The sequence below is a fragment of the Mustela erminea genome, chromosome 5 (assembly GCF_009829155.1).
Source record: "Mustela erminea isolate mMusErm1 chromosome 5, mMusErm1.Pri, whole genome shotgun sequence".
Taxonomy (NCBI): domain Eukaryota; kingdom Metazoa; phylum Chordata; class Mammalia; order Carnivora; family Mustelidae; genus Mustela; species Mustela erminea.
In genome coordinates, this window is record NC_045618.1 from 56,086,997 (window position 1) to 56,108,719 (window position 21,723).

At 44.0% G+C, this 21,723-nt stretch overlaps 1 long non-coding RNA gene across 1 annotated transcript; it reads left to right on the forward strand.

Annotated features, from left to right (window-relative positions):
- Window positions 1–4,222: 4,222 nt before the first annotated feature.
- LOC116589977 lies at window positions 4,223–13,370 on the forward strand. The gene is made up of 3 exons (XR_004285452.1): window positions 4,223–4,403; window positions 9,069–9,203; window positions 13,231–13,370. It is a non-coding gene; the product is annotated as an uncharacterized LOC116589977 (long non-coding RNA).
- The last annotated feature ends 8,353 nt before the right edge of the window (window positions 13,371–21,723 follow it).

The following is a 21,723-nucleotide window of genomic DNA, read 5'->3' on the forward strand; positions in this document are numbered from 1 at the left end:
TCGTTTATCTCCTTCAGCCTCTCTCTCTCACCTCACTTCCACAAATATTTAAATATATAAGTCACAAAAAGAGGTTCCTAGCCAATGTGACTTTCTTGGAATGAGTGAAAACTGGCCTATTAAATCACAATCTCCTTGAACAGAATATTGGTGCTCAAGAGAAACCATGATTTTTGCCCCTGACAAGGGCAGAATAATTGGATACTTCCAGATCCAAATACCAAAGTGATCAGCTCTTAGTTAAATTAAAGGTAGGTTAATAAAAAGGTGACATTTTTACTTTTACACGGAGACTAGAGTTGGGGACCTACGAGGAGAACAAACTCTCTGAGAAACCCCAGCAAAACAAGAAGCCTGAAGCATGAATGTCTGTGAGTGATAATCGAGGCCTCTTACGCTATAGGGCTCAGATTTACCTGACCAGGCGGCAGGTGGAGGCAGGAACTACTGGGGTACGTGAGGCTGTGAGCTCTGTTTCATTACCCCATTTTCACTGGGACAAGCAGCAACCAGGGGTGCTCAGTCTGATGAGGAGACAAACGTCAGCTTGAGTTAGGGAGAACACGCATCCCAAAGGTACAGGATGGAGACATGAAATTGCAACACGCCTACCCTAATGTTGCCACAAAGATTTTATCATGTTTCTTTTCTTTTTCTTTTTTTTTTTTTTCTTTTAAGGTTTTATTTATTTATTTGACAGAGAGAGAGCACAAGTAGGCAGAGAGGCAGGCAGAGGGGGAGGGAGAAGCAGGCTCTCCACTGGGCAGGAAGCCTAACCGGGGCTCAATCCCAGAACCCTGGGATCATGACCTGAGCCAAAGGGAAACATTTAACCAACTGAGCCACCCAGGCGCCCCTTTATTGTGTTTCTTAACACTTTGTACTTTGTATACATAGGCAAAGAATTTCACTAGTATTCTCTCTCTCTCTCTCTTTCCCCCTCACCTCCAGTTAACCTTCACGTAGTTGAGGATCTGGTCACACCACAGCTCCTGATCTACACCTAGAGAAACTGAGGAGAGGTTACGTGATTGGCTCAAGGTCACCAGCGGCAGAGTTGGATTCAGAAATGACTGCTTCTTGCTTCTCTGGGCACTGAGCCAATCTGCCTCTCCTCACTTCAGCATGAATGTTAAATACCTTTATTTAAATTTGTTTTTATTTCAGGTTTCTGTCTGCGTGCAAAGGGTACGGGGACGATGCAGCTCAATCCTGCTGCTGAAAACAGCAGCTTGCTCTGCCTAACAGGTTAGTCCATCCTCCCCCGGAACAAGACGCCGTTGGACCCCAGGCCTGGCTTTGGAAGCTGATCCCAGGCTCTGTGGGGTGAGTGTGTGTGTGTGCGTGCGCGCGCTTGTGTGTGCATGTGTCTGTGTGCTATGTGTGTGCATGTGTGTGTGTATGTGTGTGCATGTGTGTGTGCTTGTGTGTGCGTGCAGGACCCCCGGGGGGCAGGGCAGCATTTTCACCTCTGATCGTGCACAAGGGAGCAAGAGTCCCAGGGCAGCTCAGCACAGGTTTGTACTGCCCAGCTCCTACGTGCTGCCCTGCCCTTGTCCCTGCACCTGCCCCATGGGGAAGCTTCCAAAGGGAGATTCTGGCTGACAAGAAATCCGCTTGTCACGCACTCTATGCGGGCCCACTCAGCAGAATGTGCCTTCCCAAAGGGGCGCAAAGGAGACAATCCTCTCTACACAGTGACTCATCTATAATCTCTAGCTAGCAGGGAGTTTAAGCAAAACCTGCTGCAGAGCATGGGAGACGGGGGTCAGCATGGGGCCGAAACTATTCAGGTCAGTGGGAAGGCTGGAGCCAGAGCCTCAAATGGCGATTTGTCCCTCAAACCTTTTTCAGCAGCACCAATGCTCTCTCCTAACCTTCAAGCCTGTGGCTCCTCTTTTTCCTGGTGCCCTTTTCAGCCACCATTTTAATCACCCGCCTGTGGCTTTTCATTTCTGCTGCCCAGTGTCACTCATCTCCTCCTCCTTCCCAGCCTCCCCAGCCAGGGCCAAGGTTGTTTAAGGTCCCTGAAAATTAACTTCAACCTCCCGCAAGGTGAATTGTTGCTTTCTGATGAAGCCTCACACCCTCCATGAGCTTGTGAAAATATTCCACACAAAAATAGCGTCTTGTTTACCGTGTGAGACTCAAGAGTTTTCATGCCTCCCTCTGGTTTTTCTCCTTGTTTATAAGATACAATCAATAATTTCTGGATCTTGGGGCACCTGGGCTCAGTGGGTTAAGCTTCTGCCTTCGGCTCAGGTCACAATCTCAGGGTCCTGGGATTGAGTCCCACATCGGGCTCTCTGCTCGGCAGGGAGCCTGCTTCCCCCTCTCTCTCTGCTGGCCTCTCTGCCTACTTGTGATCTCTCTCTCTCTGTCAAATAAATAAGTAAAATCTTTTAAAAAGTAATTTCTAAAGAATTCTTTTAGGTGATTCCCAGAAAAAAAAAAAATATATATATATATATATATATATATATATATATATATATATTCTTGTATGATTCTTGTATGGCTCACAATAGTTAGGTTTGGAACATTTAGTGAAAATCACAGCCTGGCTCTCTCCTCCCTGCTCACTTTGGATGGGGCGATAAGGGATGGTAGGAAAAGACAAAGACAACAGTATACCCCACTGAAGGGATGGACTTTATAGAGAAAGGTAGGATGCATGACTCCTTACTTCTTCTTCCAAAGCTGGGTTCCTTAGGGGTCAGTCCTGGGGGACTGGCAGTGGTAAATCTTGAAAGAAGTCTTAAGTTTTCTACCCTAGGGTGGGGCCAAACTCTTGGGATACCTGCCATGTGGGCTCAGCCTCCAAATAGTCCTCCAACCACAAGGTGGCCCTGAAGTGGGTCCCTGAGCAGCTCTCACAAGTTAACCTTAATTATTCCTAAACTTCAGAACTTTCCAGATGTTTGGTCGGGGCTACCCTCAGGATTACCTGTTGTCTCCTTTGTTAGTCAGGGGGTTAAGGGCAAGAGAATTCACTCTGGCCTATTCTGTTTTCTGGCTCAACATATGTTCATTCATTCATTCATTCATTCATTCATTCATTCTGTGTGTGTAAACTGAAGATGTCTATGAGTGAGATGATGGGAACACTCTTGTATGAGCAAAAGAGGCTTTTTTTAAAAAAAAAAAGATTTTATTTATTTATTTAATTTATTTATTTGAGAGAGAGACTGAGAGTGAGCAGAAGTGAGGTGAGGGACAGAGGGAGAAGTAGGCTCTCTGCCGAGCGGAGGGCCCGATGCGGAATTCCATTCCGGGACTCCAGGATCATGACCTGAGCTGAAGACAAGACACTTTACCAATGGACTAACCCCTGTGCCCAAGACGCTTTTTTTAGTTAAAAAATGAAGAAGCTTCATATTTGAAATCAAGTGGGGAATGATATATATCATGAGAGAATAATAATAATAGCCAATATTACATAGCCCTTTTTACACCTGGCACAGTATGTGTGTTTTGTTGAGGACAAACATACATAAAATGTACCATTTTAGCCATTTTTAAAGGTACAGTTCAATGACACTAAGTACATTCACATTTTTGTGCAACCGTCACCGCTGTCCATCTCCAGGACTTTTTCTCACCTTCCCAAAGCGGAACTCTGTCCCCACTAACCACCAACGGCCCTATCCCTCCTCCCTCCGGACCGTAGCTACTTCCATTCTACTTTCTCATTTTCTGTCTCTATGGATTTGACTACTCTAGCGGCTTCATATAAAGGAATCATTCATTATTTGCCATTTTGTGAAGTTGTAGACACTTTATATATACAACCTATTTAAAGTAAGTAAAATTATAACCCCCATTTTACAGATGAGGAGATTGAAATAGAAACAGGCTAAGTTAGAAGTGGAAATTAAAAGCTCCGAGAGAGCAGAGGAAGGAAAAGTCTCCCTTAATTTGGTTCTCTGTTCCCAGGGCTCCGTGAGCCACTTAAAAGGAAGCTAACGATCCTCTCTTGTTGGAGGCCCGCCCCAAGCACCTGCCAGCCCTATCTGTTTCTGCACAAGGGCTGGGCAGCTGGACAGGGCACTTGTGCAGGGGAGAAGAGGGAATGTGCTGAACGAGTTAAGTGCCCCTTGTCCCCCTACCCCCACGCCCCAGCACGCCTCACAGGCTGAGCTGGTGACCCGGGCAGGATGGGAGCCAAGGATTAATCCATCACAATGAGACGTTCTATTTTGGGCAGGCGGCTAGAGCAGATGCCAGAGCCGGCACATCGCGGAGCCCGTGCACACCGGGAGGCGGCCGCCTGGTCTCCCTTGCCCCCACCACCTCACTGGCTGCCTAAAGCCCAGAGATGAGCCAGACCGCGACAGGCGGTTCCCTGCTGGCTTCAGAGGAGTATCAAAATTACACCTGCAGATGCTCCTGGAAATTCTTAGGTGGGCCCATCTGAGGAATCCAATTTTCTTACCTAGGCTGTGCTTAGAATTTGCAGAGGCCGTCTGGGTTGCCTCGCTTCTCCTGCAAATCTACCCTGCTTCTTTCCTCTCATGCACCCCCTCCCCCGCCACCCCGCCCCTCCACTTCCACGGCAGGGGCTGTGGGATCTTGTCCAAAATGCGCCATCTGTCCTGGAGCCTGCTTCAGTCCACCACACTCTAGGAAGGGATGGGGGCCTCTGCATGAGGGAAAGGCCCTAACTCACTCCTGCTGACCCCTGGTGAAGGCCCTACTCAGAGAGGTTCCGTGCTTGCAAGGCTTACAGTTTTCCCCTGAAGCTTGCACTCCTCCTTCCCCAGAGAGATACCCATCCTTGAAGCCTCATCCCCTTCCCACAGTCTTTGGCCATTTGATCTCCAGTTTACATGAAAGTGGGCAGAGCAGCCCAGGGACTCTTTCTGGAGTTGCCCTTGGAAGATATGTCAGGGAGGGAAGGGAAAAAAAAGGTAACATTGTAGTTGAACACTTGGGGGATATCCAAGATCTATAAAGAACTCCTCAAATTCAACACCCACAAAACAGATAATCACGTCAAAAAATGGGCAGAAGACATGAAAACACACTTCTCCGAGGAAGACATACAAATGGCTAATGAAAAATGAAAATGGCTAAATGAAAAAATGTTCACCATTAGCCATCAGGGAGATTCACATCAAAACCACATTGAGATACCAGCTTATACCAGTTAGAATGGCCAAAATCAACAAGACAGGAAACAACATGTGTTGGAGAGGATGTGGAGAAAGGGGAACCCTCTTACACTGTTGGTGGGAATGCAAGTTGGTGCAGCCACTTTGGAGAACAGTGTGGAGATTCCTCCAGAAGTTAAAATAGAACTTCCCTCTGAGCCTGCAATTGCACTCCTGGGTATTTACCCCAAAGATACAGATGTAGTGAAAAGAAGGGCCATCTGTACCCCAATGTTCATAGCAGCAATGGCCACGGTCGCCAAACTGTGGAAAGAACCAAGATGCCCTTCAACGGACGAATGGATAAGGAAGATGTGGTCCATATACACTATGGAGTATTATGCCTCCATCAGAAAGGATGAATACCCAACTTTTGTAGCAACATGGACGGGACTGGAAGAGATTATGCTGAGTGAAATAAGTCAAGCAGAGAGAGTCAATTATCATATGGTTTCACTTATTTGTGGAGCATAACAAATAGCATGGAGGACATGGGGAGATGGAGAGAACTGGGTTGAGAGAAATTGGAGGGAGAGACAAACCATGAAGACTGTGGACTCTGGGAAACAAACTGAGGGTTTTGGAGAGGAAAGGGGTAGGAGGTTGGGTGAGCCTGGTGGTGGGTATTGTGGAGGGCACGAACTGCAAGGAGCACTGGGTGTGGTGCAAAAACAACGAATTTTGTAACACTGAAAAGAAATAAAATAAAGCCCGATTTTGAAAGGAAATTGCATTTTAAGTCAATCTTGATGGTTGATTAGTTTTTGGTTTTTGTCAGTCTCATCAGTCTCTCTCAGAAAGAAGCATATTTTGGATCACAGAACATTTTTGCAGGTTTTATTAGTGCCTCTGTGAGAGAGCTTTGAAAATCGAAAGCTTTAAATATCTAAATATTATATTTTGATAGTATCAAAAATATCAAAATGTTAGGACAACATTTAGAGAGGGTGGGGTTGTCTCTGGTTTTGTCAGTATTTCTGGCCTGGTTTCCAAAATGGTTGCGATGATTTCCCTCAAAACTTTCCAACCCTGCCAGCATGTTTCGACTAACCCACTTACGGCGTACTGTTCTCCTTGTTTCCATGTAGACCACCTGCTCTGTAAGTTTCAGTCTTCCTCCACATCAGTCAAGGAAGATTTCTGATTCATCAAAAATGTCAGATTTCTGTCTTACCGGTCTCAGGGTAGGGAGTCAATACAAAAAGCTTCCATGTGTGCTTTGAAGCACACATTTTATATGTGTAAATGATAAGTCAAATGGCTTAGAGCTTCTGAGTCCTGGACAGACTTAGGAGCAAGCAAACCGGGGCTTATCCTGCGGTCCTCTGCCCTCTGCCCACCTCCCTGGCTTCCTTACTCAGCCCTCACAGGAAGCAAACCACAGAGCGGGAGGGTCTTACCGAGCTGGGCGCTGGAAGCAGATTTGGTTCTAAAGGCACATGAACAATCTAGGCCATGAATGGATGATAGCCAAACACTGCCACAGGTGAGCTGAAGGCACGTGTTTTATGCCTGAGAAATAATCGCTGCCTCGTTTGCTCTTAAAAAGCTGCTCACCTCTACCACTGAGACTCAGTCCTTCCCTTGGCCCTGACTTGTTTCTCTGCTCAACACCAGCCTCACTCTCCGAGCTTCAGCTTCTCTTCCAGACCCTATCCCACTCTCCCCTCAGCACACTAAATCCCTCCTCCTCCCCAGGGCCATATTCAGTGCATCGGTGTAACGGAAAACGGGAACCAACTGTGCCTTAGAGATCAGTAAGTGCAGTGGTTTGTAAATACTGTTCAAGGAGCCTTGGGATTCCTAGGTGGCAAGCAACAGAGGCCGCTGACTACGCCGATACGTGTGTGAGGGAGCGAGGAAGTACGCACAGCAGTAATTATCTAGAAAAATAATGTCTCTCATAGTCTCTTATGCACGGAGACATATTTATCGACCAGAACAAAAGGCTATTATCTCTTTTATGTATTGGGATATTTTGCTGTTTCATAAAAGGATTCTGTTATCTAATGGAAATCGTTTGAAAAAGACAGTCAACCCATCCTACTCGTTCTTTATCCACAGGGATACCCCTGGGTGTGCCCAGGTGGGATTCCCATGCCTGCCTTCCTCCACACAGAGGAGCTGTCTGCTGGTTACAGCCCTGAATAAAGAGGACAGAGCCTCAAGATTCCATCTGGGCCAAAGTGGGTTATTGCCAAGAATAACCTGGCATCAGGATTCTCAAACTCTTTGCCTTCAAGCTCCTCTGGCATTCCAGTAGAGGCTGAGTTGGAGCTGTCACAGAGAAGCTCAGCAGGCTGGGGACAGTAAACGTAGTCTAGCACTTGGCTGGAACTAGAGCGTGGCTCAAAAATGATCACAATGAATAAAAGTTGGTAGCAGCCTTTTTTTTTTTTTTTAACAAATATATGCACAGTGCTGAATCCTTTTGTAATAGGACCTGAATTTGGTTGCCGTACACTCTTGGATTCCCAAGAATCACCCACCAAGACTGCTCCAGCTTGCACCTTATTCTTCAGAAAGAGCATTTCCCCAGGCGCCTGGATGCCTGTGTATAAGTGAATATACCTGCTATTTTTTATTTATTTATTTATTTTACAGAGAGAGATCACAAGTAGACAGAGACGCAGGCAGAGAGAGAGAGAGGGAAGCACGCTCCCCGATAAGCAGAGAGCCCAATGCGGAACTCGATCCCAGGGCCCTGGGATCATGACCTGAGCCGAAGACAGCGACTTAACTCACTGAGCCACCCAGGCGCCCCTATACCTGCTATTTTTAAGAGGAGGATGTCTATGTTCTTCACACTTGAAGTGCTTCAAAGCGAATCAACAGAACACTACGTACACCTAAGTGTCCAGTGGTTGCTAATATATATAATGCAGACTATGATACTAACGATGATCATACTACTACTTCTGGAGGCCTTCTGTGTAACAGAAGCAATGCTATTACCATATAATCTTCACAAAGTTTAATCTTTACAAAATTCCTGTAAAATGGGTTCTCTCACCATCTTACTTCTACAGAAGAAAACACGGATGTCAAAATTCAAGGAGGACATCCAAGATCAAAGCTTGGGCGTGGCAGAAGTGGGATTCAAACAAAATCTACCTGATTCCAAAACCCATCTTCTTAATCTCAATGCACTATTTTGTTAGGCTGCCCCCATTGGAACCCAGACACAGGCCTCATTAAATGGGAGTGGCCAAAGTCAGAGAGTATGGGAGTAGAGGAAGCTCATCATGATTGAAACTTCTCTGGTCTTCTGCTCTCAACACCAGGAAACTCTCTTCTCAACTAATAATGAAGAGATGAGGAGCAGTGTGTGCTCAGGAGATTTATTTTGGATCAATCGGCTCCTTGTCATGTCCTCCTGAAATAGTAAAATACCTGACGCATTGCTCACTCCCAGCTGCCAGGGCCTGCCCTGAAGCCACTAAGCCACACTGGAAAGAGATCCCACCCGACAAAAGCTAAGAGAGGCTGAAGCCAAATCAAGGAGAGAACAGAGATTCAAGAAATATGGATGGCATCTGAATAGCTCCTGATTTCAGCTGTTGTGCATTGAGTACATAATTGAGTGCTGAGCTTTGGCTTTCCGGTGCATCTTCTCCCCACCCATCAGTCATTTGTCTGGCCAACTGCAGGGACAACTGGCTGACTGGTGTCTCTCTCTCTCTCTTTCTCTGTCTTTCTCTATCTCATATATATATATATATATATATATATATATATATATATATATATTAACCTGAGTACACTTTATATGTAATTTCCCTTAATGACTAACATCAGAGAGTGGGCTTTCTGGTAGAGAGCTAATGACCTTGTTTTTTAGGAACTGAAAGAAGGAACAGAGTGGATCATCCCTTCTGTATAATCACTGTCCTAATGTCAGCACATTTACCCTAGGCATATCCAAGGAGAGATTGTATGCAACGGTGATTCCCAACTTGTAAATTGCATAAACATCACCTGAGGATTCCACAATTCAGAATTTGACTCATTAGGTGGGCCTGGGAGTCTACATTTCTATCAAGCATCCAGGTAATGGCACAGGAGCTGGTCTCAGGACTCTACTCTGCATAGCAAAGGCCCAGGGTCAGAAGAAGGCAATATGCAGCAGAGGAATGTGGGGAGAAAGGGTGAAGAGAGCAGCCCCCTAAGAGACACTCCTTAATCACTACAAAACAGGGAGAGCGGGGTGTGAGCAGGATGGGGCTTCTGCTTATTCTGGCAAACGACATGAAAGCATTACAGGAATTTAATTGTCCTCAGACTCTATGGGCTAATCCCGCAGTGTCTGGGTCCAATGTGGCTTAGTGTGGAATGGTTCAGATCAGTGCTTCTCAAGTCAAACTCGTTGCATTTTTCACTAGAGTCATGAAAATGTATTCATACTATGTTTCCATCTAAGAGTTAAGTCTTAATATGTGGAGGCAGAGCTCTACCTCCAAGTTTGTATGCTTGTTTTAAATCTCTCCAGGTTGAGAACCCTTGATCTGACTGTTCCATGTGGCAGAACTTATTGTGCACAAAAACCTTGGGCAAAGGAGTCTGCACTTGGGCCAGGACAGCGCTAACCGCAGAGTCTGATTCAATGGAACAAGTTGCCCTACTTAGCTAAAGAACTGAAGCTTGGTCATTTTGCTATTTTGGGATTACTGAATTCTACTCAAAGATTATTTTCAGAGTAATACCAGGTAGTATCATGAACAGAACATTCCCAGTGCAAGTCTGGTCACAGAACTTCCTTGCCTCTCTTAGATAGTATTTTTCTCCCTTTCTGATTTTATCTGTTATGGAAAGTCATGCCTTTCAGTAAAATTTGTCTTAGAAGTCTGAGAGGACTAGTCTTTGGCCATAGAAAGGCCACACAGACCCGATCATTGACCTCTGGATCTTCTTGTCCATCCAGACTATGGAGGAATCCCTCTAGTTCGAGGCTAGATCTAGAGATTGGAGCAGGCAGAAGTCCATCTCCTAGCTCTGAATTCACACCCTGAGGAGCTGCTGACAGAGTTGAACTTTCTGATTCACTGTTTCATTATGATCAGCACATAGCGGCCATATGTATTAGGGTTCTCCAAAGAAATAGAATCAATAGGATACACACACACACACACACACACACACACACACGTGTAAGTAAGTGTGCATACGTGTATGTGTGAGACTTGTTATAAGGTATTGGTTCATACAATTATGAAAACTGAGAAGTTCCAAGATCCAGAGTCAGCTAGCTGGAGATCCAGGGGGGTGGTATGGCTCCAGTCCAAGTCTGAGTCTGAAATAGACAGGCAGAGAAAGCACAAATTCTGCCTTAGTCCACATTTTGTTTCTATTTGCCTCCAAGGGATTGGATGAAATCCGCCCACAATGGAGAGGACAATATGGTTCACTCAGTATACTGACTCCAGTGTTAATCTCATTTGGAAACACCCTCACAGACACGTAGGGTCGTTTTTAACCAAGTATCTGGGCACTCTTGGCCCCACCAGCTTGACACATAAAATAGAATCTCATAGAAACATGACTTGGAGCCAGCTCTGTTATTTACTATCTCCTGAGACAAGCTGCCAGCAAGGATGGAGCAATTTGCCAAGAGGCTGAAATTTAAGTATTATTTCAACCATCATCTTGAAATCTTTAAATACCCTCCAGCAGCAATTTCATCAAATCATGGTTGTTGGTTTAGTCTCTCTACCACTAATTTGGTCCAGCTTCTACAATGCCATTATTGGAAGACCACTAAGCCCTCCTGCTATAGCCAGTGCCCCCCATTCCTGCTCTGTTTGTTTATTCCTTTGTCCACCTCTGCCCATTCTCCATCAGGTCCTACCAGCCCTCCACAGCCAGTTTATATTTCCCTCTGCTCATGAAGCATGTACTCCCCACTGCAGCTCACTCTAACCTCTGCTTCTTTGGACTTCCTAGCCTTCATTACCACCCGTAGGACTTCCTTGGTACTTCATTACATACTCTCTGATCCTTTGTGTATTGAGGCAGTAACTTAGAACAACTGAAGCATGGCCACCAGAGTCACATATCGCTAGGTTCAAATCTGACACTACCATACTGGCCAGATGACCCTGGGTAGTATGGTAGTGTCAGTAGTAAGTATAGTAGTGTATACTAGTGAATAGTAGTGTCAGGTAGTATGGTATTAATTTCTCTGACTCTGCATTAAAAAAAAAAAAGGCTTACCTTGCAGAGTAGCAGTAAAGGTGAAATTAATGAGAATAATGATAGTATTACTTTATAGTATAATTTTATCTGTGACTCACATTGTCTTCTCTCAGTGTGATGATTGAAGAAAACAGTCCAATTAAAAAATATCCACCTCAAATTTACTCTACCTTTTTACTCACATTTTTTCTCTATCTGGAAGGAGTATATATATAGTCCACAACAAACTTTTGACAATCCCCCTTCTTTTCCTATAACTTCTCTTACAGCCTACAGCTCCTCAGAACCTTTCTTTTCATGGTTTTCATCCTTTTGCAGTGAGAGCACAGGATCTCACTGGATTACCTTCCACCCTCTCCTCTCCCCAGTCCAGTCCCTTGTCTAGTTCCCCTTTCTTGTAAATCTGCATGACAGTAGAGTCAGCTAGGGCAAGGACCAGCACTCTCCCACATACACCAGGAACATGAGAACGAGGGAGAGGCCAATAAGCCCAGAGAAACGGCATCTATTACTTCTGTTCTGACACATGCATACAGAATTTTGCAGGATGTGGCCCACAATACATGCCCCCAAAAGGGCAACTTTTATTATTTTATTATCATATATTGCAAAATGAAACAAAAATTATACTTCTTTTCTTTATAAATGAGCAACTAGATGGCAAACTCTTTCAAGGAAAAAACTTTCTATTACAACTTCTTATATTCTGTACCAGGGCTGCCCGTTAGACTCAGTTGGGTAAGCGTCTGCCTTTGGCTCAGGTCAGGATCCCTGGGGGTCCTGGCATTGAGTCCGCATCAGGCTCCCTGCTCAGCAGGCAGTCTGCTTCTCCTTATCCCTTAGCCCCTCCTCCCTGCTCGTGGACACACACTCTCTCTCTCTCTCAAATAAAATAAAACAAAACAAAGCCTTTCTGCAGTGATGGATATGATCTGGTATCTGTGCTGTCCAATACGCTAGCCATTGTCTACCTGTGAGTGTTGAGTACTTGAGATGGGAGGCTAGAGCAACAAAGGAAGTGATTTTTTAATTTTATTGAATTTATATTGCAAAGTCCAACCTGTCTACTGGCTATCACATTGGACAGACCTACCACGGTACCTTGTACAAAGTAGACACTCAGTAACTTTTATTATCTGGATGGATGAATAAGTGATTAAATAAACCAAACTATAAACTATATAGGTTACAGGGCTGATATTTTTACAAGTAGATAATTTTACAGTCCACTCACCTAGGTGGGCAGTAGCTGTTTTCCTGTTGCTTTATACTCTGGAACAGTTTTCTTGCCACAGGAAAAATAGCAAATGTTAAAACAAATAAGATTCTATATTTAGGTCTCTCTTTGTTCAGTATAAATTCCTTCTGACTCTGAGGTCAACCTCTTTTGTTTTTCAAAAATTGAAAAAAAAAACACAAAACCTGTGATGTACATGTTTTATTTCATGGCGGGTTCTTGTTATGACATTTCCCTTCGGGAATGAAAGAGAAAGAGATAAGTTATTGTCAATGCAGCCACAAGCAAATTCAACCATCGTCCTCAGCACTGAAGAGAAATGTCAAAAACGATTAATCACGCATTAGATATGCTCTGGCATATGATCTCTCCCATATATCAAAGGACTAGAATATGTTTAAACAGTTGTAGACCATTACTAGATAGTGAGGGGCTTAGCAGACTTGTAGCCCTATGACTTCAAGTTTCAACACAAAGATTGAAAAAAAATATATTTCATTGATATTTCATCTGAATAATTGTGTTTAAGACCAGTGAGCCTTGTAAAAGAGTATCTTTATGTTGCATTTATTTCCTCATCACTTTATGTTTTTAAAGCATCACATTGGAATAAGGCCCTATATATTTGGGTCTCTTTCCTCTTCCCAGGATGACAGTTAAGAATCCAACATAAAATGAAGTCATAAAGAGATTCTCAGAACTGGAGGAGAGGGGAAACCTATCTTCGTTCTGAACAGAAAAAGGCTGGGATCTTAAGAAGAACATTATGCTACATGAAATAAACCAGACACAAAAAGTCAGGTATTGTATTATTCCACGTATATGAAATGTCTAGAAAAGGCAAATTCATAAAGATAGAAAGTGGATTTGAGGTTACCAGGGCTTGGGGAGAGGGAGGAATGGGAAATATGTTTAATGGTTGCAGAGTTTCTGTTTTGGGGAATGAAAAAGTTTTGAAACTAGATAGTTATGATAGCTGCACTGCACTGTGAATGGAACCAGTGCCATTAAATACAGTTAAATTTTAATTCAATTAAATATAGCTAAAATGGCCACTTTTATGTTATATATATAATGTAATTTTACATAACATGAAAGAGAAAGAAAAGAATTTGGTATCCCAGCAGTAGATTTCACATAAAAGAAAAATAACACTATTTAGGAGAGGTCTACAGACAAGTTTAGCCCAGATATTTAGACCAGCAAAGTCATATAGAAAACATCTAACTTCAGGACTTTAATTTTGACAAGCAACATTCTACAGGGAAACAAGGTTGTCCTCCGACAGCTGCGATGAAATAATAACTAACAGCATTAAATAAGAGGTAAAGGAAAGGATATTCATAGGGTTTGGGAAGGCATGCCGGAAGGCATCCTTCACATTTAGGTGATACAGTGGAGTACAGCTATAACCTCACACAAACATCTCTTGGGGCTGCTGGGAGAAAAAGGATGATGGGCTGGAACCAATGAACTGACTTAATGTGGCATTTCTTTGAGTCTTCAGGAGCTATGGTATGACAGTCCTAGAAAGGACTCTCAGAGCCATTTATCCATCCCTTGGACTTGAAGCAGGACTGCGACGAAGCCATCTCAAACTGAGAACTTACACTTTTCCTGAAGACCTCCAAAATCATGCCATGGACTTTCAATTCCCATCTCCTAATGAAAGCTTAAACTGCTTCTTTTTTACTGCCGAATTAGAAGTGGACAAGGAGCCATCATCTTGTTGTTACTCTCAAGTTTCTCATCTGCCTCTCACAACACAGAGCCAGGAAACAGGTGAGGTACTTCAGGAAGGACACAACCAAATGAGCATTTCCTGTGTATAGCAGTCAGGGGCCAGGCAGGAAAGCAGAGCCAAGATCACTATGCTAAGAATAAGGGGTTTCTTGTAGGAATGAGACCCTCCACTAGTGTGGGAGGAACTGGGAAAGGTCTACAAGGAGGAGCCAGATGATCCAAAAAGGAATCAACAGCCAGTCTAACTGAAGCAGTGACATGGATGGACGTGTCAGAACTTCCAGGGAAATCTGAGAAGCCAGCCATGTAGAACTGCTAGAGTAGGGCCACAAAGGAGGAACTCATGGAAAGACCCAAGAATGGCTGTGCTCTCTGCAACTATGCGCAGCCAAACCCCTGGAGGACTTGGTGCCTCCATTGGTCTGTAGGGCTGGAGGTCGCAAAGGTGACCCAGTAGCAGAGCAGAGGCCAGCAAGGACCAGCTGGAACCCACCAGCTACCTCTGCTTCTGTCCCCCACCATATATGACCAGATAACCTTCACAATTACACCTACTGCCTTGCTTCCATCTTGCAAATCTCACCCAAGTTTTTTCCTTGACCAGCACAAAATCGGAAGCATGTTACCAGCAAAAACAAGTTGAAACAGCACAATCCAGCATGTTGTATCACCTTTCTGTGCCTTGCAATTACTGTCTAGACTTAATCTTAAATAAGACATGACTGGAATAGAGAAAGCTCAATACATCCTCTTCCTGCCCTGTTCAGGTGAATAAAAGGTGGAAAATTGATTAAAAAAAATCAAGGGGATGCCTGGGTGGCTCAGTCAGTTAAGCCGCTGCCTTTGGCTCAGGTCATGATCCCAGGGACCTGGGATCCATCGGGCTCCTTCCTCAATAGGCAGCCTGCTTCTCTCTCCACCTTGCCTTCCATTCTGCCTGCTTGTGTGCTCGTGCTCGCTCTCTCTCTCTCTCTCTGACAAATAAATAAAATCTTTTAAAAAAAAAAATCAAGAGTATTTCCCTTCTCCCCTCCCTGACACTGTTTATTTACTTCATGGTAATTGGTGATAGAAAAAGGTAGTGCTTTATTACTCCCTATCACATCAAGGTGAGACATGTGACTGTCACTCCACATTTTTAGTTCAACCAGTATCCATCAACAAATTGAACGGTTAAATCAGCTGTCTTGACTAATGACTGGCATCCAGAGGTAGAATATTGTTTGCGGTGACAAAAGCTTGGAAACAAGCAAAATATTCATCATGAGGGGAGCGGTTATGTAGATTATGAAACAAACACACAATAAAATACTATGCAGCCTTTGAAAAAAAGTAGACACAGTAACTGATACGGAGCCATGTCAGTGTTATTTTCTTAAGGAAAAAGGCAATGTGGGAATGCTGGATATGATACCATGAAATGATGCATACGCTCTTTCTGTTCTCAGGAATGTGACTAGAGATGGAGTGGGGATAAGAATATATAAATTTTGAATTTTGTGTCATATATTTGGACTGCTTATTATATAGATGATTGATAGATGGTAGATGGATAATTGATTGATTTAGATATGAATAGGTAGATAGGTAGACCCACATTCTAATAATGATGTACTCTGTAATATAGTGTGATTTGGCATATTTTACCCCCAGATCCTCTGCTGTTGGTGTCAAAGATGTCCAGGAAAACTGATAGTTATTAGAATTCATATCATGGTTAGAAAACCAAATTCACATGTTGGTTAATATACCAAAGTGTACACAAGCGAGAAAAATGTGGAAATATGTCCTACTTCCTCTGCCTTGCCTCATTTCATTCCTCCATGTAACTGATATATTTGTGTATGTTTATACATTTTATTGCCTTTTTTTTTTTTTTTGTGAGATGGAGAGAGAGTTGGGGGGAGGGGCAAAGGGAGAGAGAGAATCTTAAGCAGGCTCCCTGCCCAGCATGGAGCCCAACAAGGGGCTTCACCTCACGACCCTGAGACCAGGACCTGAGGCAAAATCAAGAGTGGGTCTCTTCATCGACTGAGATCTGCAGGCACCCCATCTTTACATATTTTGTCACATGTTTAATGAGAGATGCAAATTACCTGTTAGACATGGCTCCTCTTTGAGACACTACCTATTCCAAACAGGAAGAAGTTCCCTGCTCTGATTGTCAGTTATTAAAGGGGGAGAATATTGTTACTAATCTAGGTCAGTTAAGAGGCTTATTCCTCCCCTCCCTCCTTTTCCTGGACCACCTGCTACAGGAGGACTGGATTTGCTTTGCTTCTCCTTTGTAATTCATTTCCTCTGTCTAAATTACATTTCCCTCTTTCATTCTGGCCAGATGTTTGACAGGTGCTTAACTTCTGGAATCCCTCCCCCAATGACCATGTGTTCTTTCTTACGTGTGGTTGCCCAAGGCTCAGAACCAGCCACGTGTGGCACGAGAGTACAGTCTGTTCGGTACTAAATGGATCATGGCTTCCAGAGAAAAGCAGTACATTCATGTAGGCTTTGCATTGGTGCTGATTTTCTGGAAACAGAGGACTTCTCTCTGGCTCTCCTTTTCCCTTCTCTCCTGGCCCATTGTCAACTAATGCCCTTGCTCAAAATTCTCTGCTGTGACCATTGCAGAAGGGGCTTTGGGACACGGTCCCATAACAGGGGCTTTTTCCTCTGGCACGACCTTATCATCTCTTGATTTATATGCAGAATTAAGGGCATTGAAAAAATTGTATGTTGGCATCTCTTGGAAACGGTGATTAGTTTTCTTTCTTACAGTGGCCCGGCCACTGGTCATTCAATCTTCTCGGAGCCCGTGGAGGTCCCACCAGCACTGCATCTATTTCAGGTGCTTGGGGAACAGCCCTGTGGAAGTTAGGAGTATTATGACACTAATATGCAGCTGGGCCTTCAGTCTGCAACCCCGTCTGTAATTTCCTGGTACTCTTACGGTGTTAGAAACTGACTTACACTGGCTATCTCCCATCAGAAACGGTTTACTTAGAGGTCATTAAAGAATGGTGGAGACAGGTGCTCTGGCCACCAGCATTAGTATTTATCACATCACTCCTCCTCTTCCTCGGGTAGAAAACTCCAAAAGGTCTGGGTAAGGGTCATTGGTTTTCTATGTCTCATGCACTTCCTTCCTTTCACTCCACTCTAGCTATGGTGGCCTTCCTGCCTTTCACTCTGAACTCAGGCCTTTGGTGTCTGCTGTTCCTTGTACTTGGAATACTCTTCTCCTGGAGACCCACATGGCTGACTCCTTCAACTTCCTCAAGTCAATGTGCAAATGGCGCTCTCTTGTCAGCCCCCTGTTTAGAATGATAACCCCCGCGCTTCCAATTCCATGTACTCTGAGGAGATCCATCTTACGTATTTTGGCTTTTGTTGTATCTTTCCATCATCAGTGCCATGAGGGAAGGGGTTTTCGTCTCTGTTTGTTGCTTTTTGCCTGGCATAGAGGAGGCACACTGGAATGAAGGATACAGGAAGAGTTGTAATTGATTTTCTCCTCTTCTTACTGTTAGGCTACCCTAAGACTTTGCCCAAAGGGCATGAAGATGAATCAATTCAAATGAGTAGGAACCAATACTTGACTACAAACTACTATGTTCTAAGTATTTTGTATTTTGACTCATCATTTCGTCTGTCCAGCACCATCCCACGTCACCCTGTTTGGAGACTGCTCTCCTTTCCTTTGGGAACTTCTTGCCAACTCCACTCACAGGGCCACCATGGGATTCTCCGTGTTAACATAGTGTTACCATAGCTCTTGGCCTTCACCATTGGGTATAGGAGTAGACCTCTTCCTTACTCAAGCTAGACAAAAGAGGTGCTCCAGAAAACTCAGGCGATCCAACCTCAGCCTGGTTATACAATTGAACTGAAAGAAGGTAAACCTGGGAGCTGTGGTTGCCAGCCAGATTTTTATTTGTGCAGACTGGCAACAGAGACAGCTGGTCCAAGGCAGAGGAAGCAGTAGACCAATCATGCAGACAGGCCCAGAGACATGAACCCAAGTATGTTCCTTTATGACCTTGGAATCCCTGATTCATTTCACTCTTGACAGTCAGCTGCAGTTCTGTCTTTGAATTTGGAAGTATCCTTAGATCCTTATACTACATTCCCCCTTTTTCCTTAAACTTAGTAAAGATGATTTCCATCATTTCAGAAAATTTTGTTATCTCACTCAATGCTGCCAGGAAACTGATGAGGTAACTAATTTTTGTCTGATTTTATAGAGAGGGAAGTCTCAAGAAGTTAAGGGAAGTGGCCATGCTGGAAGTTGGCCAAGCTGGGATTTGCTCTCGGGCTAGCCTGACTCCAGAGCCTGAATGAATCAAGACTTCCATTCTGTGCTTCAGTCAAATCCACTCTTCTTGAGGGATTTTCTTTTCAAAAACATTTTATTATGGACACTTTCCACACACAAAGCAGAGATGTAATGATTTCTTATGTGCTGACCAACCAGCTTCCACCATTCTTCCCATTTACCAGTCTTATTTCCTGATGCCCTTTTAAGTAGTGGACCCTCAGAGAAAAAAGGAAGACTCTGTAGGCTTTGGGTCCTTGGAGTGCGGCCTACAGTGTGTCTGTGCAATGATCCACCAGGGAGAAGCAGAGAAGGAAGAGACATGACATCAAGAAGAGTGGCCACTGAGAGCCCAGCCATCCTTGGTACTGTTGGAGGCAGGGGGAGCCATCAGATCCCCCAAGAGATAGAGGGAGCTTTTCCAGCCCGTGTGGAAAACCCTAAATGTTGAAAGACTCTACAGAGTTAAACCAAGTTCAAAACATAGCCCCACTCCCAACGTATTGCATGCTTGTGATAACCAGGTAAGATTAATGTTCAGATACTAACCATCGGAGATGAGACATGGGGAGGCCTCAGTGTCAGGGTTCATTTATTTTCACCTCTCTCTGGTTCCTTTCTCTGTGCCTGGTTAATGATTTACAAGTGACACCTTGGTAACGGTCAAGGGACCCTCTCTCCCTGTTCTCTTTAAGGGCAAGAAGTAATCCCGAGCCTGGGGACAATCCCATCACCCATGATTAGAGCTGTACCCAGGACACTGTTGGAGCTCTGCTCAACGAGATGGCAGGTCCCCAGCCTGACACTCTGCTGACAGCTGCTGTTTCCCTTCTCTCGCTCTCCCCCTCCCTCCCTCATGCCAGAAGGACATTTATGCAAGCGCCACTGGCTCGGTACAGAGTAAACCAAGATAAGAGATGAAATGTCTGGACTCAGCATGGTGGTGGCGTGTGCTTTCCCACACTCCACAGCCCCAGAACGGCCCACATGAGCCAGAGTTGTGTTCAGGAGAATCTCGTCCCGAGGGTTTCTCCTCTCGTGATGGCTCTTGGGTGCCCACGACTTTATTCCTGGAACAGAGGCAGCTGCCAGCCCTAATGCCTATCTGACAGGGGAGTTGTGAGGGTCAAATGAGATTGTGAATGGGGAGACAGTTTGTTGACTGCAAAATGGTGGACAATCATAAAGGACTGTCATTTTCACTACTCTTGCCCCCGATACCTGGGGACCTGCTCCCACGCCAGGTCAGGCCTTGTTTCAGCCTGAAATCCAGGTCTTTTTTCTAGAGGAAAGCTTGGTTCAAGCTCTATTTCTGAATGACAGTCACTCCTGAAAGGAATCCACTAATATTTATGATTCACATGTGAAAATGTGTCAAACATATTTAGCAAGCTTCCCGTGAATCCCGTGTGCCTAGCAACCAAAACAGAAAAGGCAACATATGGATTTGTGGTTCTTTGATACCAGTTTGATCTGAATGAACAAACAAATTTGTCTGTTTTTCCAAACATGAACCTGGTACAATGATCATTGCGTGTGTGTAGGGTAAATAATGCTCCTGCTACTAGAATTTAATTTCTCTTTTTTCAGAATGAAATTCTTACTCCTGACAAAGAGAGAGTCACTGGATCTAGTACACACATCCTCTAACTTTCTAACACACTTCTCCATGCCCAGTCTTTTCCAATTCCAAAACCCTGGAATTTCAGAATGATTTCCTTCCTACTGGGAACATGGTAGAAGAAAACCAATGGCCATAACTCCATCCCAGATGGCAAACCTCGTGGTTGAGCTTGAATGGGAAAAATCCAGAAAACAAAAACACCTTTTCTATTGGGCTCTTCTCCAAAAGGTGCCTCAGTTTCTGGGGGGAGATTTCAGGACAACATAAGGGAGAACTTTCAAACAATCAAAGCTCCAGAAGATAAAGTATATGCAAATACATATAGCCAAGAGGAAGGAAGGAAGGAAGGAAGGAAGGAAGGAAGGAAGGAAGGAAGGAAGGAAAGTAGGAAGGAAGGAAGGAAGGGGACTAGCCTATGAGGAATTTTGGCCAGTTATTTGGAATCAAGTCTGACTAAGGCAGAGACAGCCTTGGAATTTCTCAATTACTTGTGGGATGAGTCTTACAAATCTATTCCCCCCAATGTCCCAAATCATTTCCCAGTGTTACCAGGCCAATCTCAGTGGAGAGTCCACCTTCATAGCTACTCCCTGCCTCCCCTTTCTACCCTTACTGTACCCAAATCCTGCCACACAATGTTTTGGGATTCTAGAATCATCCATAAGGAGGATAAATTCAACCAAGACTTGAGCCCTTACCTCTGCCCTTCCATCTCCATCTGCTTTCTTAAGCTTATTATAAGATTTTGGAGAAGACAAAATTAGATTATATACACCAATCCTCTCCTTGTAGCCTTGGGCAAGCTAGCCACTCACCTCGGTTTTTCCATCTGTAATATGGGTCTGAAAATACCTCTCTCAGGAGAACACTGCATTAGTAGGGAGTATGTGGTTTCTTGTGGCAGTCAGGGCCCAGTCTGGAAACTAATGGTGTATTTAATCTGAGTATTTGAGAAAAAGTTGATGAATAAACAACTGAGAAAGGTAAAGTCACAGAAGATCAGTGTTAAACTCCATACTTTCCTCTAAATCCAGTTAAGTAAAAATTCTTGTAAGATCTCAAAAGTAAATATATCACCATAATATATCAATAATATATCTAAGTATTGTAAATTATATTGTATTTGTATTTGTGGAAAATCCGTAAGTTATATTTAAAATCAGTCAATTTCTTTACCACTCAGAGATGGGTATATTCCTTGCAGACTTTTTTTATATGCAAATACATATAGCCAAAAAGAAGTTTATAACAGACTTAGTTCTTTATAACCTTTTTGGGTTTCAGCTACCTCTTCTCTAAAATGGGCTTATGAAGGGCACTTGGGTGGCTCATTTGGTTAAGCAGGTCATGATTTTGGCTCAGGTCATGATCTCAGGGTTGGAAAGTTAATCTCTGCAGCAGGCTCCTGCTGGGTGTGGAGCCTGCTTAAGATTGTATCTCTCCGTCTACCCCTCCCCCTTCC